Source organism: Podarcis filfolensis, assembly GCF_964270895.1.
Source record: "Podarcis filfolensis genome assembly, chromosome: 15".
Lineage (NCBI taxonomy): Eukaryota > Metazoa > Chordata > Lepidosauria > Squamata > Lacertidae > Podarcis > Podarcis filfolensis.
The window spans coordinates 25671493-25686440 of NC_139618.1; the positions used below are offsets into that span (position 1 = coordinate 25671493).

A 14948-nucleotide genomic window follows, 5' to 3' on the forward strand; every position below is an offset into this window, starting at 1 on the left:
GTGAGCCACTCTATGGTGGCATTATCTGGGAATCAGCTTGCTCTGTACCAGTCAGAAGCTCTCCCTATTCCCAGTTGAAGACCCATCTGTTCTTCAAGAAAATGATTACCTAAGTGGCAGGCTTCCAAGCTCCAAATTGGAGGCACCAGAAACCATCACAAGCTGCCACACCATGGTTACACTTTTTTAAACACAGTGGCCTGGGAAGGACCACCGTTAAGAATGTATTGGGTGAGATGCCACCTGGGTGAGATGCACGCAGCAACTGCAACCAGGCAAAAATCTAATTCATGCAATGCAGCACAGGTGGTTTGGAGATTCCTATCAGCAACCCTAGCCTTCCTCTGCTCTTGGCAAATGTGCTGAGGTCACCTTCCTAATCCAATCTTTCTGTGATGCAGTCTGTTCCCCAAGCCATCCTGGTCCTAATTGAGTTACATTTAAAAGCTACATGCTGTAATTTTGAACATAACACCGCTTCAGCAACCCAGAGGGAAAGAGGCGGTTGTTTTTCCTCGTCTGTGTTTGCAAGAGACAAATTACCTTCAATGAAACATGTCGGCACCATCGGAGATCAGGTTGCATAGGAAAAGGATGCTCAGCCTCCATCAATTCCATGTCTAAGCCTGGCTGTGCTGGATCATATGCACAGTGATTATGAATAGCAGGAATCAGCTAGACTAGACACAGTGGTTCTCAACCTGTGGGTCCCCAGATGTTGTTGAACTACAACTCCCATCATCCCTGAGCTCTGGCCTTGCTAGCTAGGGGTGATGGGAGTTGTAGCTCAACAACACCTGGGGACCCACAGGTTGAGAAAGGCTGAGCTAGAGGGAGGTTGGAGCCTCCACTTCAGGAGTAGGCAGACTCAGCCTTGGAACTTGCTGTAAGGTCTCTGCCTGGAGCTTGTGCACTCAGACCTTTTCTAAGGCAATGTTGTAAAGACTTCCTAGGAGTACAAAAAGCCCCCCAAGCCCCTCCCTCCATTGATTCCATTCCCAAGACTGTGCCAAAAAACTCCGTCTGTAAAAGCATTTTTTCAACAATCAATGAGAAACGAAATTGCATTCAAGAATTATCAAATAAGAATCAAAATTTGTTAAATCATCATAGGTTGGGTGTGGGTTTCAAATTTTGGGGCAGGGGCTAATTTTACTTTCAAGGTGGCCAAAGCAGGTGTGTGGGCATCCTTTCTTTCATTATACAAGTCACTCTCTGATGGTTGGCATTCTGCAGCCTTCCTGGGTGCCCGTGCTTCCTGAAACCTCCATGATGTCATCAGTTGTTTCTCCACACCCCTGTAAGCACAGGAAGGCAGGAAGGCTTCCTACTGCATGGCAGCTGTTTATTAGAGGAAGATGTGGCCTGGTGGGAGGGGTGTCATTGGAGAGATTTCTGAGGGGCAGATGGAGAGTTTACGAGGGCTGCATTCAATCCCCAGGCCTGAGATTATTCAACCCTACCTTGATGGATTGAGCTAATGAAGTTACACAAAGCACTGCTCATTGCAGATCCTGGCATTTAACAAAGAAGTGACATTTAGTTATTCCTTTATCTGTCTTGAGGCTTCATTTAGTGTGTGTGTGTGTGTGTGTGTGTGAGAGAGAGAGAGAGAGAGAGAGAGAGAGGGCGCAACTGTGTAAGTTAAAAAAGTTATCTGATGGATACCAAATGTTGCACTGAAATGCACTCTCTTTATCCGTCAAGAACTGACAAAATAGCAGCCTTTTCTTGCCCACATTCCAATCTACACATTATAGAAATTGAGATCTTTCATCATTCTCTCTGCCCCTAGCCTTGAGCAATGCTCTCCTCTGTCCCTCGATGCATTTTGGGCACCTTTGAAATCTTTATGGCTTTCATATTTGTGCCCTGCCAAAGTCCTTGGACAGGATAGCTACAAATTGAAACCAGTAAATAAAAGCTTAAATAGGTTAGCACAGAGAAATAATTGATCTGACACTGAGCACATCCATTCCCACCCCCCTTTTGCAGTCTATTTGACCTGCAGTCATGTCAACAAGAAGGGCCAAAATAGCCCCCAACCCTCTCTAAGGAGCTTTTGTCCTAGGTAGATGCTGTCTAAACAAAGCTGGGAGGTCAAGCAAAACCCTCACAGTCTGAATTATGAAAGGTATAAACAAGGCAACCCATAATTTCTCTTTTATTACATATACTCCAGTTTTCTTTGGCAGTGCCGATAGCTGTGGTTTATGAGGACCAATTAACTCATGACGGATTTCAGCGGCTGACTGAACTCACTCAGTGAACTTCTCCCTAGTGCATCCATCCCTATACTGAGAAACTCATTCCCTTTAGAGCAGTGGCTTCAGCAGTGGTGAGGTGAGGCATCCATGGCACCCTGGACAGCTCCATGCAGGGCTCTGGCTGGAGTCTTCATAGGAGCAGAGTTCAACAGTTGCTTCAGCACCAGTCATCCTGACACTGAGCCTTAAATAGGTGCTGCAGCTCTGACTCAGTAGCTTGTTCCACCTTCTGTGATGGGAACTTCTTCATTTAAAATGACCCAGCTTGCTTTAGTAGCTGTTGAAGTCAATTGAGTAGGGGAGGTAGTGGTTCCACTAGGGTTTCTGAGATGGGAGTCCTGAGAATATAAGAATATAAAGTTAGCTTGCTGAATCAGGCTAGTAGCCCTTCTATTCCAGCATCCTGTTCTCACAGTGGCCAACCAGATGCTTGTGGGAAGCCTGAAAGCAGGACATGAGCACAACAGCAATTTATCTAATCTTCAGAGTTAGAGGAGGGCAGAATGATGTCCTTGGGTCAAAAAAGTGCTGGCACATCACACCCTTCTTGCACAAGTTGTTCTGGTTTACTTTGTACATTGTGGACTATCTTTGAGGACAATGCCCTCTTCAAATCCCCAGATTCCACGTTCCCAGCCTCATCGCCTGAAGAAAGGCGTCCCAACGCTAGGGTTGAATCCTGTGGAAACCTACTTCACAGACAAATTATAGAATCATAGAGTTGCAGAGTTTGAAGGGACCCAGAAGTTCATCTAGTCCAACCCCTCTGCAATGCAGGAATCTCAACTAAATCATAGATGACAGGTGGTCATCGAACCTCTGCTTAAAAATCTCCAAGGAAGAAGCGTCCACCACATCCCAAGAGAGTCCTTGCACTCCTTTTATGGTGGGCTCATAGCTATTTGAAAATCCTATATTATGTGCTGACTAGGTTCAGAGCAAGTTGAGTTTTCTTCAGCTCAGGTTCAGTGGGTGAAATGGCCATTGCAAAAGTTCATATCCTGCTCATATTTCAACTCAGGAAATTTCATGCTTTGTCAGCAAATCTTCAGAATTTTCCTTCCATGCTTGAACACTTTTCACACCAGGTTTGAAGAATGAGAGAATGAGTTTTAAAAGCTTGTTGCCAAATCTTCAGGGAGCACACTTTCCAGGCAGTGCTTTTACCCCAAAATCTTACAGCAGGGGTGGGCAATATGATGCCCTCTATATGCTGTTGGACTCAAACTCTCATCACCCCTGACCGTTGACTATGCCAGCTAAGGCTGGTGTGAGTTGAAGTCCAACAACATGAAAATGGTGTTGCATTGGCTAGCTTTGATCCATAATATCTTCCCATCTGCAAGTGTGTGTGTGTGTGTGTGTGTGTGTGTGTGTGTGTGTCTATTTCAATTTAGAAGAAGTTATTTTATTTTATCTGCATTCAAACTCTGTTTTGGAGACTTCATTTATTCTCCATCTGTGGAGAAGATTCATTTAAAAGTGGGGAGGGGTTTCTTTTGCTAACAGCAGATGGGGCAGGGTAGCAAGAAGCCAGGCGTCATGCTTTCTGCACTCCCTTCTTCCCCTTTTGCTACAGCAAGAGAAGCCGAGACGTTTTATTAAGCCCTCTGGAACATGTTTTATTATTGTTGTCAGTTGTTCATGGAAACTCTTCAGCGTTAATAACTTCCCGCTCACCGCAGGCCCGGGCTGCTTCGCTGAGGGGTTTCCTGGATCTAAATAAACACAGTGTGCTTTGCAAAGCGGAGGCAGCCAAAGTTCTCGGCATTCACTTAATGCTCCCTCGGCTGTCACTCTTTGCTGACAAACTCCTGGTTCTAAGATCAGCCCAAGCGAGCGCAAAGCTGGACGAGAATGGAGAGATTGCTAAACCAAACTGACTGCACTTGAGTTCATCTCCAGGGTCTGGGGAACAAAGCCAGGCTGGGGAGATGGGCAGGGAACAGGGACGCAGTGCTAAAACTGGAAGAGCATTAGGCTGTTATGATGGCTGCCCACAGCCATGTCCCCAAGGAGAGTACATAGTCCTTCCCCAAAGAAGAATAAAAACATGCAGACAGCTGTGTTGGTCCATTATTGTGTGTGGACGGGCAAGTATGTGCACATATGTACATGCACACCCTCCAGAGAGCAACAGTTTATAGTTTAATGCCCATTTTATTAGAATCTGCATAACAGCTATCCTGTGCATAGTTTCTTCAACTCCACTGGGCCTAGCAGTGCTTACTTCTGTCTGGGTTAAACTTGTAAAAGAGTATCAGCCAGCTGAAATGCAGCCTTTAGCTTTTAATCATAAATTGCAAAGAAGTGTTACCAGTTAACTCATTGCTTTGACAACAATAACTTCAGCTCTGGAGATTTTGATGTCAACTGTCCACCAGATATTCTGTAAATCTTCTAAAATTGGGTAGCGGTGTTGCCATTAGATGACATCTGAGGTCAGATTTGATACTGGGTTGTTGACTTGAAAAGATATTTATATCTGACAGCAGAGATCTTTAAAGATTTTCCTATTTGCCATATGTTGGAATGAAAATAATAAGCAAGCTGGACACTCTGGGAATATGGATTCTCAGGTACAATTGCAAATTCAGGCTTCACCTTTGAAATTCTGAATTTATTTATTTATTTTTTTAAAAATGGTTTTATGTATATATTTGTGTGTGAATCTTAGCCATCTTTTAATTCATAATTTTATTTGTACGCTACTTGAAGAATTCTTGGATAGCTCAGTTGGTTAGAGTGTGGTGCTGATAATACCAAGGTCACAGGTTTGACCCCCGTATGGGCCAGCTGCATATCCCTTCATTGCAGAGGATTGGACTAAATGATCCTTGGGTCCCTTCCAATTCTGTGATTCTCTGAAGTTTATACAGTTTCTTAAAAAAATATTTTTTTTGAGGGGAATCTCTCTTTTTTTAGAGAGGGGAATATGGAATAAGAACTCACTGTTGCAAGGGAAATTGCCCTATATATGAACACTTCATTGACCTCTCTCTCTCTCTCCCTCTCTCTCTTCCAGCATCCTTCTTCTGTGTACTAGGTGATAAGCACTTTGGAAATGCATGTGGCTGCTGCAAGGAAGTGTCTCACCATTAAAAAAAAAAAAAAGATCTAATGTTGTTCACAAAGGATGGCTTCTGGAGGCCAATTCTTGACTACATTACCGACACTTTGAATATATTACTGACACATTTGATTTTTCATTATCTGCAGTTCCAAAGAAGTCAGCATTAGGAAGCCATTCCCTGCAAGAGGGAGTCTGCCTGCCTCCCATCCTCTCTCCAGAGCTCTCTCTTCAATCGCGTTCTGGAGATACTTCAGCCAAGAACACCAAACACCATTTTGTTCACCTGCCTGACTTTAAGTTTGCAGGTGACACCACCATAATGGGTTTAATAACAGGTGGAGACGGATCAGCGTATAGAGGGGAGGTCCAAAAAATATCTACATGGTGCCTAGGGAACAACTTGCACCTTAATATCAGCAAGACAAAGGAGATGGTGTTGGACTTTCGGAGGAAGAGAGGAGAACTAGCCCCACTGTACATCGGGGACGGCTGTGTGGAGACATCTCTTACTTTAAATTCCTAGGAGTTTATTCAGTGAAGACCTTACTTGGAAAATAAATACAACCAGGTGGTTAAGAAAGCCCAACAGAGACTCCATCTCCTCAAAATATTGTGAAAGAATGATGTCAATCAACATTTGATTATCTCCTTTTACCGGTCAACAATAGAAAATGTCCTTTCATACTGCATCACGGTGTGGTACGTTGGTTTGACATCAACTGAAAGGAAGTGCCTACAGAGGGTGGTGAATACAGCACAATATATTATGGGCTGTTCTGTGAATCCACTGGATTGCCTCAGGAGAGTGAGGAAAATTCTCAGGGATGATTCACACCCTAGCTGGCACTTTCTTGATCTCCTGCCCTCAGGCAGAAGATATAAAAGCATGATTAGTCGCACCAACAGGGTAAAGAACAGCTTCTATTTGTGGGCTGTTAGGCTGCTGAATGAAAAGATAACAACAGGGCAACTGACTTTCGGGTTTGGTGTGGTGTGTCAGTAAACGAGGGGAATTATGACTAAGAGAGCTGAGTGGGGGGTGCTCATGTAATCTCACTGTATACAAGCTGTAGAAGTGACAATTTCAATTCAATTTCAATTTCAATTCAAAGCTCTCTTGAAGATGAGTTTGTGGACAGCCTTCAGAGCTCAGCTGTCCAGCTGGCAGGGCCAGCTCTAAGTCTGGAGGGCCCTTGAGTAGGACCCCTCTATGAGGAGTCTGTCTCCCCACTGCCATGATCACCAGTTGCTCCTCCTCCTCCTGCCCCCCTTCATTCTCATTGCTATCACCTGCTTGTTTGCCAGTGTGCCAGACAGACCTTGGGTCAGCCTCCTGGTGACCCAGAAACCAATCAGGGCTGGGTGGAGTGTCCATCCAATCAGGAGAGAGTAGGAATTTAACAGTTGGATCCTGACAGTTTAACTGTCAGATAGGGCTTGTCTTTCAGTGAGTTCTAATTAGGGCTTGGAAAGCACTTAGATCAGTTTAGAGCCTGGTTAGGGTTGAATTAGGGGTTAGCTAGGGTGGGTAACTCAGATTGTTTCCTCGAGGGGAATGTAAAGATCATAGACGAGGCCGGGAGTGTTTTATTTGTAGTGTAAAACCAATAGGCATTCTAGGAGGAATTAGTTTATTCAGAGACAAGCTTAAAGGGTGAAATTTAGGAAAGTTCTCAACTTGCTAGAATTAATTTTAGCCAAGATTTCATTTCATCATCAAAGGAGGGGATTTCTGAATGCCCATTTCAAGGAAGTTCTATGGAGTTTTGTAGTCTAGATCGGGGGGGACACGTGACCCCACGCAGGTGTTTTATACCTCATTTTATGCCTAGCACAGGAGGGGACAAAAGGTTGCCTGCTCTGCACACAATTTCAATTGTTCAAAGAATGTGATTACAATTTGCCTCTATTGTTAAAGCTCAAGCTTGCAGATAATCACTTTGTTTAACTTTGTTTCTCTTCCCTGCATTCTCAGTGGATTTTATTTGAAAAAAGTGTCAGAAATCCCTTTCAAGCTGCATTTATTATTGTTAATAATGGACAAAAGTGTTCCTTTTAAGAACCACCACCAGTACAAAGCAGGAATATTTTACACTGAAGCAGTCCTGTTGCTATTGTAATAGTAATTTTCTTAGCTGTTTGCGGGGGGGGGGGAGGTGGGCAGTGTACTCAGAGGGAACTATATTGGTCTCAGGAAAGGAAAGAGAAAAATGACAAAGGTGACAGCTTATTAATAGGAATGTTCCTGGTTTTCTGCTCCCAAAACCATGTAATTGCTGTTGTGGTTAAGTGTTCCAGACAGGCAACAATCTTGCAAAATGTCTTTGCCCTGACTATCCCTGACCTGGTTGCCCTCCAGATGTTTTTTTAAAAAAATGATATTTATTGAATTTTTTTTAAAATTACAGAAAAAAGACAAAACAGAAAAAGAAAAAGAAAAAAAAAATGAATCCATCATTCTCAAGTTCTCAGCTTTCTTTACCTTCTTTCTTTGACCTCCTCCTCCTCCCCTTTCTTGTATCCTGGTTAATAATTATCGCAGCAAATCCTTTCCATGATTCATAATATTCTGTCATTACCTTACCTTAATCTATTTTCATCTTGTCTTATAGCAAACCTTAAAACTTAAAACTTAAATCTTATTTTTACCAACTTCTCATAACCATATCATTATTACTTAATTCTTTAAACATTTTTACTAGAACCAAGTAATTTCATTTCAACATTTTCCTAAACATTCATCAATTTTTTAAAACAATCCTAGTGATAAAAAAAAGAGATAAAACAATCCAATCTTCATCCAGCATCCCTTCCTCCTGGTCCTGGGTTTTGTCAGTCCTTTTTGTCCCATTGGTCTAGCGCATTAACCTGGTGTCCTTATATCCAAGGCCCTCAAGTCTCTTCCATGTCCCTTCCGCAGCTCTTCTTCATATTTTCCTTTCGCTCGTGGGAACTCCAGCTTGGTAATGTTTTTGACCCTTTTCAACATATCAGCCCCATTTCCATAGTCCAGACTAAACTCCATGTGGTATTTAAAAACATGTTTCAAATTCCCTCCAAAATTAAGAGCCCCCACAACTCCAAACATCTGACGGGCCATTGCCAGACTCGGAAAGTCCAAACATCCCTGCATGGGGGGGTCAATCCAACCCCCCATTTCCAAGCCCATCCAAACTTTATCTTTCCAAATCTGGTTTTTCCCAAGTTCATTTGTCAAATCCAAAGGCTCATATTCCTGCAGGGCCGCAACTTCCTCCATTTCTGGCGCCCAAGGTTCAGCAGCATCCTCTTCTCTCATCTGTACTGTCATGGCACACTCCTGTTTTAATTCCTGGGTGGGCTCCATATAATTTCCCACTACCTGTTCAAAAGTTCTGGCCGCATTAATCATCAAATCCGTCTTCTGACTTAACTGATCCAAAAGGGCATTTGTTTTACAAACAGCACACAACAGAGCTTCTGAAAACATTGTCCTGCAAGGTCACAAGTCCTTTCCCACGATTGTAATCTGTAGCAGCTGGAAGCTCCCTGGAATTAGTTACAGTTTCACAGTCTCCCTCTAGGGGGAAAACTTCTGTTTGTTCTTTCTTTTAAGGACAATAGCAACAAAGTTTCTTTTTTGAGATATTCTGTCAATATTTATTCCTTTAAAATGCGAAAGGAAACAGTGGAATCACTATGTTACTCTTCTTTTAGCTGTCTGTCAAAAACATTTGTCTCTGGTCAATGAGCTTCAAACGTCAGTCTTGACACCCCGCTCCAGGATCAGAACGGTGGAAAGTTTACTTTAAACTCACTTCTGCAGGTTTAAACAGTCCAAAAAAAGATCCCCCTTCTTCTCCTGCTACCGAAGGGGGGTTCAACAATCTTAAATGATGAAAACCAATCCTTTGAAAGTGATTTCTAAGCTCTAGTTTACGTTGTCTTTGCTTTGTTCTGACTACAAAGAAACGGAAGGCTGACTTCCTGTTTAGATCTTCCCGTTTCAGTACCAAATTGAAATAAATTTTTAAGTCCAATTCCTCTCTACTCGCCAGTCCTTATTCAAAATCCAATTGTTCAAGGTTTAAGTACTCACGGGTGATTCTTTTAGATGCCAAATTGTCCCAGAAAAAAGGCAGCGCTCTCCGGCAACGACTATGCGGCTTCGCTCCACGGAAAAAGCAATTGACTCACAGCACCGCGCTACTTCCCCCTCTTCGCTTCGGAGCCTGTTACTGGGTTCCTTTGCGGTTGGGGGGGCGCTAAGGGTGCCCGCCGAGTCCCATGGTCACAGGCTTCATCCGCCTGTGATTTCTAAAAGGGTCCCCGCTTCGCCGCAGCGGAAAAGACCCGTTTCACGCGGAGCTAGTCCCTCCAGTTCAGAGGGAGTCCGCCATTGCCGATGGCGCCACCCCGGAAGTCCTGGTTGCCCTCCAGATGTTTTACACCTGAGGCAGGCAGGCATCAAAACCCACAGCCTTAATGCGCTGTGAATAACCTTGTCAGATGTATCATGCCTCTGAACACCAGTTGCTGAGAGTTGCAGTTGAAAGAACTCTGGCCAATATAAGTTTCAATAGTGGGAGTGGTCCCTACTCGCAAATCAATAGTCAATTGTAACAAAAACTAATCCATTCAAAAGTTTGTAATCCTTGTCAGAATACATACTTTTGAATGGATTAGTTTTTGTTACAATTGACTATTGATTTGCGAGTAGGGACCACTCCCACTATTGAAACTTATATTGGCCAGAGTTCTTGGTGTGCTTTTTTCTTGGTATATTTAATAACAAGAACTCCAACTTATTTAACGAGAGTTGCAGTTGGGCAGAATGCTGTTGCACTCATATCCTGCTTGAAGGCTTCCCACAGGCATCTGGTTGGCCACTGTGAGAACAGCATGCTGGACTAGATGTAAGTTTGACTGCAGAACATCAAAAGCTTTTGTTGGACTGGGGATGGGGAACCTCAGGCCCAGGGGCCAAATGCAACTCTTGAAGCTTCTCTGCCTGGCCCTTGGAACTCTCTCCAGACCACACCTTCGCTCCCTTGGTCACACTCCTCCCTGCCTTCACATCTTGACTGCGTTCTTCTTGGCTGACCTGTGTCCTTGAACTCTGATTCTGTCTGTTGTTTGCCTGGATGGAGGATAGAGAGGGGTGTATGAATATCTGTCAAATCTAGCCTATTGTACAAAGGCAGTGTTTTTTCTCTTAAAAAATGTTTAAGGGTACTCTCATTTTGACTCAAGAAAACCACCATTTTATAGTTCAAATTGGGAAAAATAAATACAGCAAAAGGACAAAAGAACAAAGAACATGCATTATCACACAACACCGTTGTCCCATCTTTTGTTTTTACAGAGTCATCATTAACTTTACACTTCTTTGCTGGCTGTGATGATGAAAAATGGTTAGTAATTTTCCTACTCATATTGAAATACTGCCCCTCAATGAGGCCAAACTTTCATTAGTAAAACACCACACATCCACATTCCACACTGCTTCACACATTAAACGCTCGCTTCTGTCTGAAACTCAGGAAACACCGTGACAGGAAATGAGGCCGCCATCAGGATTAGCAACAGAACTGACGATTCACTGTGTTATTCAACGGAACTGACGATTTACCATGCTAGAGAAGAAACTAAAAAAAAAAAAAAAAATCTTCATCCGTTAGGATTCACAAAATGTTTAGGGGTATGCGTATTCCTGCATCCCCCCAGAAAAAAAGACTGTACAAAGGTAACATTTGCATTTGTTGCTCCTTTTGCATGGCATGTGGCCCTCAGAAGGTTTCCCAAGATGGGAATGTGGCCCTTGGGCTGAATTGTTTTCTTCTCAGCCTCTGAACGTAGGGAATAAAGTACCCCATGGGCCTTTACCTGAGAGAAGTTTACAGCTGCCATCCCAGCATTAGTAGATGAGTGCCTGATGGAGGAACAGGTAAGTGAGTTGTTCCTTGACTGCTCTCCCTCCTCTTATACCTCCTCTACTGTATACCTGAAGGAGCATCTCCACCCCCATTGTTCAGCCTGGACACTGAGATCCAGCACCGAGGCCTTCTGGCAGTTCCCTCGCTGTGAGAAGTGAGGTTACAGGGAACCAGGCAGAGGGCCTTCTCAGTAGTGGCGCCTGCCCTGTGGAACACCCTCCCAGCAGATGTCAAGGCAATAAACAACTATTTCACTTTTAAAAGACACCTGTTTAGGGAAGTTTTTAATGTCTGATGCTGTATTGTTTTTTATATTTGGTTGGAAGCTGCCCAGAGTGGCTGGGGAGACCCAGTCAGATGGGCGGGGTATAAATTATTATTATTATTATTATTATTATTATTATTATTATTATTATTTTGTGCAAGGAGCTCACTTGCACCTGCTTCCTCCTCCTGCCACTGGGAAGTAAAACATTCTGAAGCCACAGCTTCCTCGGGCAAGGCTGTAAGTGACTGTGGCTAAACAGCTTTCAGATTGCTGCTATGCAAGCTACAGAGAGAGAGAGAGAGAGAGAGAGAGAGAGAGAGAGAGAAAGAGAAGTGCACACACACATACATCAACCTACACTGAGCTGCTTAGAAACACTGTGCATTGGAAAGGAGACCAATGTGCTTTTTAAGCTCACGATGCATGTAATTGCAACCATAGTGATAACAGTGATTTTAACATTCAAAACTGCATCATTTTTTAAAAAGAATCACATGCTGAGCTTCACCAACATACACCCCTAACTTGTGTGGTGCTGGTTTTCAGTAAGCTGGAAATAAAAGGAAATTTTCCCAATTCCTATTTCTTGCGCTGGTCTCACTCACCTCTCTCCATTTTGAAGTTTTCTTTGCTTCTTAACTCCGGAGTCTTTCTTGATAAAACCTTGTGATACACCTTGGGAGAGCTGCTGGCAGTGCTGAGTCTCCCTCCCCATCTCCCCCACCTTGTCATGGCACAGCCAGCCTTAGTCATTATTCTTTGCAGTCTGTCAACACGTTCACATATCCCGAGTCTTCATATCTTTCCCCAACTGGCTATCTTCATTCCTCTATTTCTAGTCTCGCAGCCTTCATGAACTAATGACTACCATCTCAGCAGAACTCTTCGCTGATGGGCTTGTTCTCTTCTTTTCAAAGAGTTCCAGGCTGTGATCACTGTCATTTCTTAGCTCCAGTCCTCTGCCCTTACATGCTAACACCAGGAGTCTGACAGCCGCAGAAGTGACAGTCATTGAAATGGGTGAAATGCCATGGGCAAGATGGAAATCAGGGAATGTGGTCATGGTTCCAAGGACCTAGGAAAGGCTTTCCAGGTTATGGGCAGAAATGAAGAGTCTTAGTCATCTGGATGCACTATTTATTAAAATCCCCAAAGGACTATCACACAGAAGAGGGCCAAGACTTGTTCTTTGTTGCTCAAGAGGGCAAAAGACTAGACTGAATGAGCTAAAGTTATTAGAGGGTAGTTTTCAACTGAGCATTAGCAGAAATGTCCTGCTGGTCAAAGCAATTCAACAACAGAAGCAATTAACCTAGAGGGCTCTCTGTGTGTCAGACCTTCCAAGTGTCCCTATTTTCAAGGGACGTCCCCGATTTAGAGAAGCCGTCCTGGTTTTCTGATTTGATCCCAGAATGTCCCGCTTTTCATCGGAGAAATGTTGAAGGGTGAGGAGTTATCTGACCCCTAAGCCATCTGAAGACAGCCCCGTATGGGGAAGGTTTTTTAAAAAAATGTTTTATGTTTTATATATGTTGGAAGCCACCCAGAGTGGCAACCCAGTCAGATGGGTAGATTATAAATAGCAAAGTTCTTCTGATTGTTATTATTATGGAATAGGACGTCCCTATTTTCATCAGAGAAATGTTGGAGAAATTCACTGGAGGTCTGCAGTGGTTAGGCGTAATCTAGCAGTGGATCTCCTGTAGGGAGTCAAAAGAAACGATTTACAACTCTAGCATTCTATTTCTATTTCTTTCTTCTAACGAATCTCAAGGTTTTAAAGGTAGCCTGCTTCCATCATAACATCATTTGCTTTAGTTTGAGCTTCTGATTTCCTGCGCAAATTGAAGACACGGGGGTTCTGGTCTGGATCAGGACCTGTGTGTGTTTATGTGAAGATTAAAGCTCTAAGTCCCAAACTGACACATACTGACACTTTGTATAAAATAAAAGGTGAAAAAGGTGAAGGACCCCTGGACAGTTAAGTCCAGTCAAAGGTTACGCTCATCTCACTTTCAGGCTGAGGGAGCCGGCATTTGTCCACACACAGCTTTCCGGGTCATGTGGCCAGCATGACTAAACTGCTTCTGGCACAACGGAACACCGTGATGGAAACCAGAGCACATAGAAACGCTGTTTACCTTCCCACCGCAGTGGTGCCTATTTATCTACTTGCACTGGCTTCCTTTCAAACTGCTAGGTCGGCAGAAGCTGGGACAGAGCAACAGGAGATCACTTCATTGCAAGGACTCAAACCACCGACCTTCGGATCTGCAAGCCCAAGAGGCTCAGTGGTTTAGACTGCTGAGTTCTGTATAAAATACCTTGTACTTAAAGGCATAGCTATGTAGCTAATGTAATGTGTAGCTTGGCCCTCACAGTAAAATAAGGTTCACATATTGTTTTGGGGGAACTGCAAGTAGGTTTTCTTTAATACCCAGTTTCCCTTATATACCTAACCAGAAGCTTGTTCAGGTTCCTTGGAGGGCTTTGGCGAAGTGATTCTATTATTGCTTGGTAATTATTATGGATCCTTTTGGGAATCATCTTCCCTTGCCCATCCTCCCAAATGCTAGTGCAGTGGGATGTACAGAGTTTGGAAAGTCTGCAAGGAGGCAACTGCAGTTCAATAACTGGAAGTGCCTCCACTAAACACGAACCCCACCAATCTGTTTTGTTTTTTTCAGGTTTCATCATGTGAGAGTAATTACCAAGACTGCTGAATTGTCACGAGGCAGAATAAAATAAAGATTACAAAGAACTTTGCTCACTAAGAAGCGGCTCCATAAATGATAATAAAGCTCTCAGAAGCAAATAAACAATTGAACTGAAACTGCAGAGAGGTATGAAAACGCCAGCTACATATTGATGTCCTAATTGACTTATGGGGCAAAGGTCTGGATTTGAACCCAGTGAAATAAATACCCTTAAACTAGAATTATTTGGGTGTAAAGCCAAAGGAATAATGTGGAGAGGCTTATTCAAAACTAAAAATGCAGAAAGAAAACAAAACACAGTTCGAGGACGTTTTTGTACTGAAGATCATCTTTAACTGGGATTTTATGGTTTGGCCTTTTAAGCATGCTGGGAGGTAAGGAAAGAGGGGGAGTATCTATTCCCCCAAGTCAAAACCATTAAAGTAAAAAATGGGTTTCGATAAAGCATGACATAAAAACAAGAAATAACTGTAAATGCAATAGAAAGTAAATGGCATCACCTCCTCCTCCTCCCCCCCCCCCCTCAAGTCAGAGCTGCCCGTTGTGACCGCATTTTTGTGGCTGCAACGTGATCGCAATCCGGACCTCATTTCAAGGAATTTACAGCTTATGGTAATATAAAAATGATTCTGCTAGCACACACAAGCATTTCTGTTTTGCCTGAAAAATTAAGCGTGAGAAGCTATTTGGCCTCGCTCCCACCTTGTT

At 43.3% G+C, this 14948-nt stretch overlaps 2 long non-coding RNA genes across 2 annotated transcripts; one reads left to right on the forward strand and one right to left on the reverse strand.

The window, feature by feature from the left end:
• Positions 1 to 2147: 2147 nt before the first annotated feature.
• On the reverse strand, positions 2148 to 6778 carry LOC310750718. The gene is made up of 2 exons (XR_014542176.1): positions 6631 to 6778; positions 2148 to 2605 (listed from the first exon to the last, which is right to left on the reverse strand). It is a non-coding gene; the product is annotated as an uncharacterized lncRNA (long non-coding RNA).
• Positions 6779 to 6793: 15 nt separating this feature from the next.
• On the forward strand, positions 6794 to 14529 carry LOC310750740. The gene is made up of 4 exons (XR_014542213.1): positions 6794 to 7559; positions 10685 to 10733; positions 11116 to 11266; positions 14211 to 14529. It is a non-coding gene; the product is annotated as an uncharacterized lncRNA (long non-coding RNA).
• The last annotated feature ends 419 nt before the right edge of the window (positions 14530 to 14948 follow it).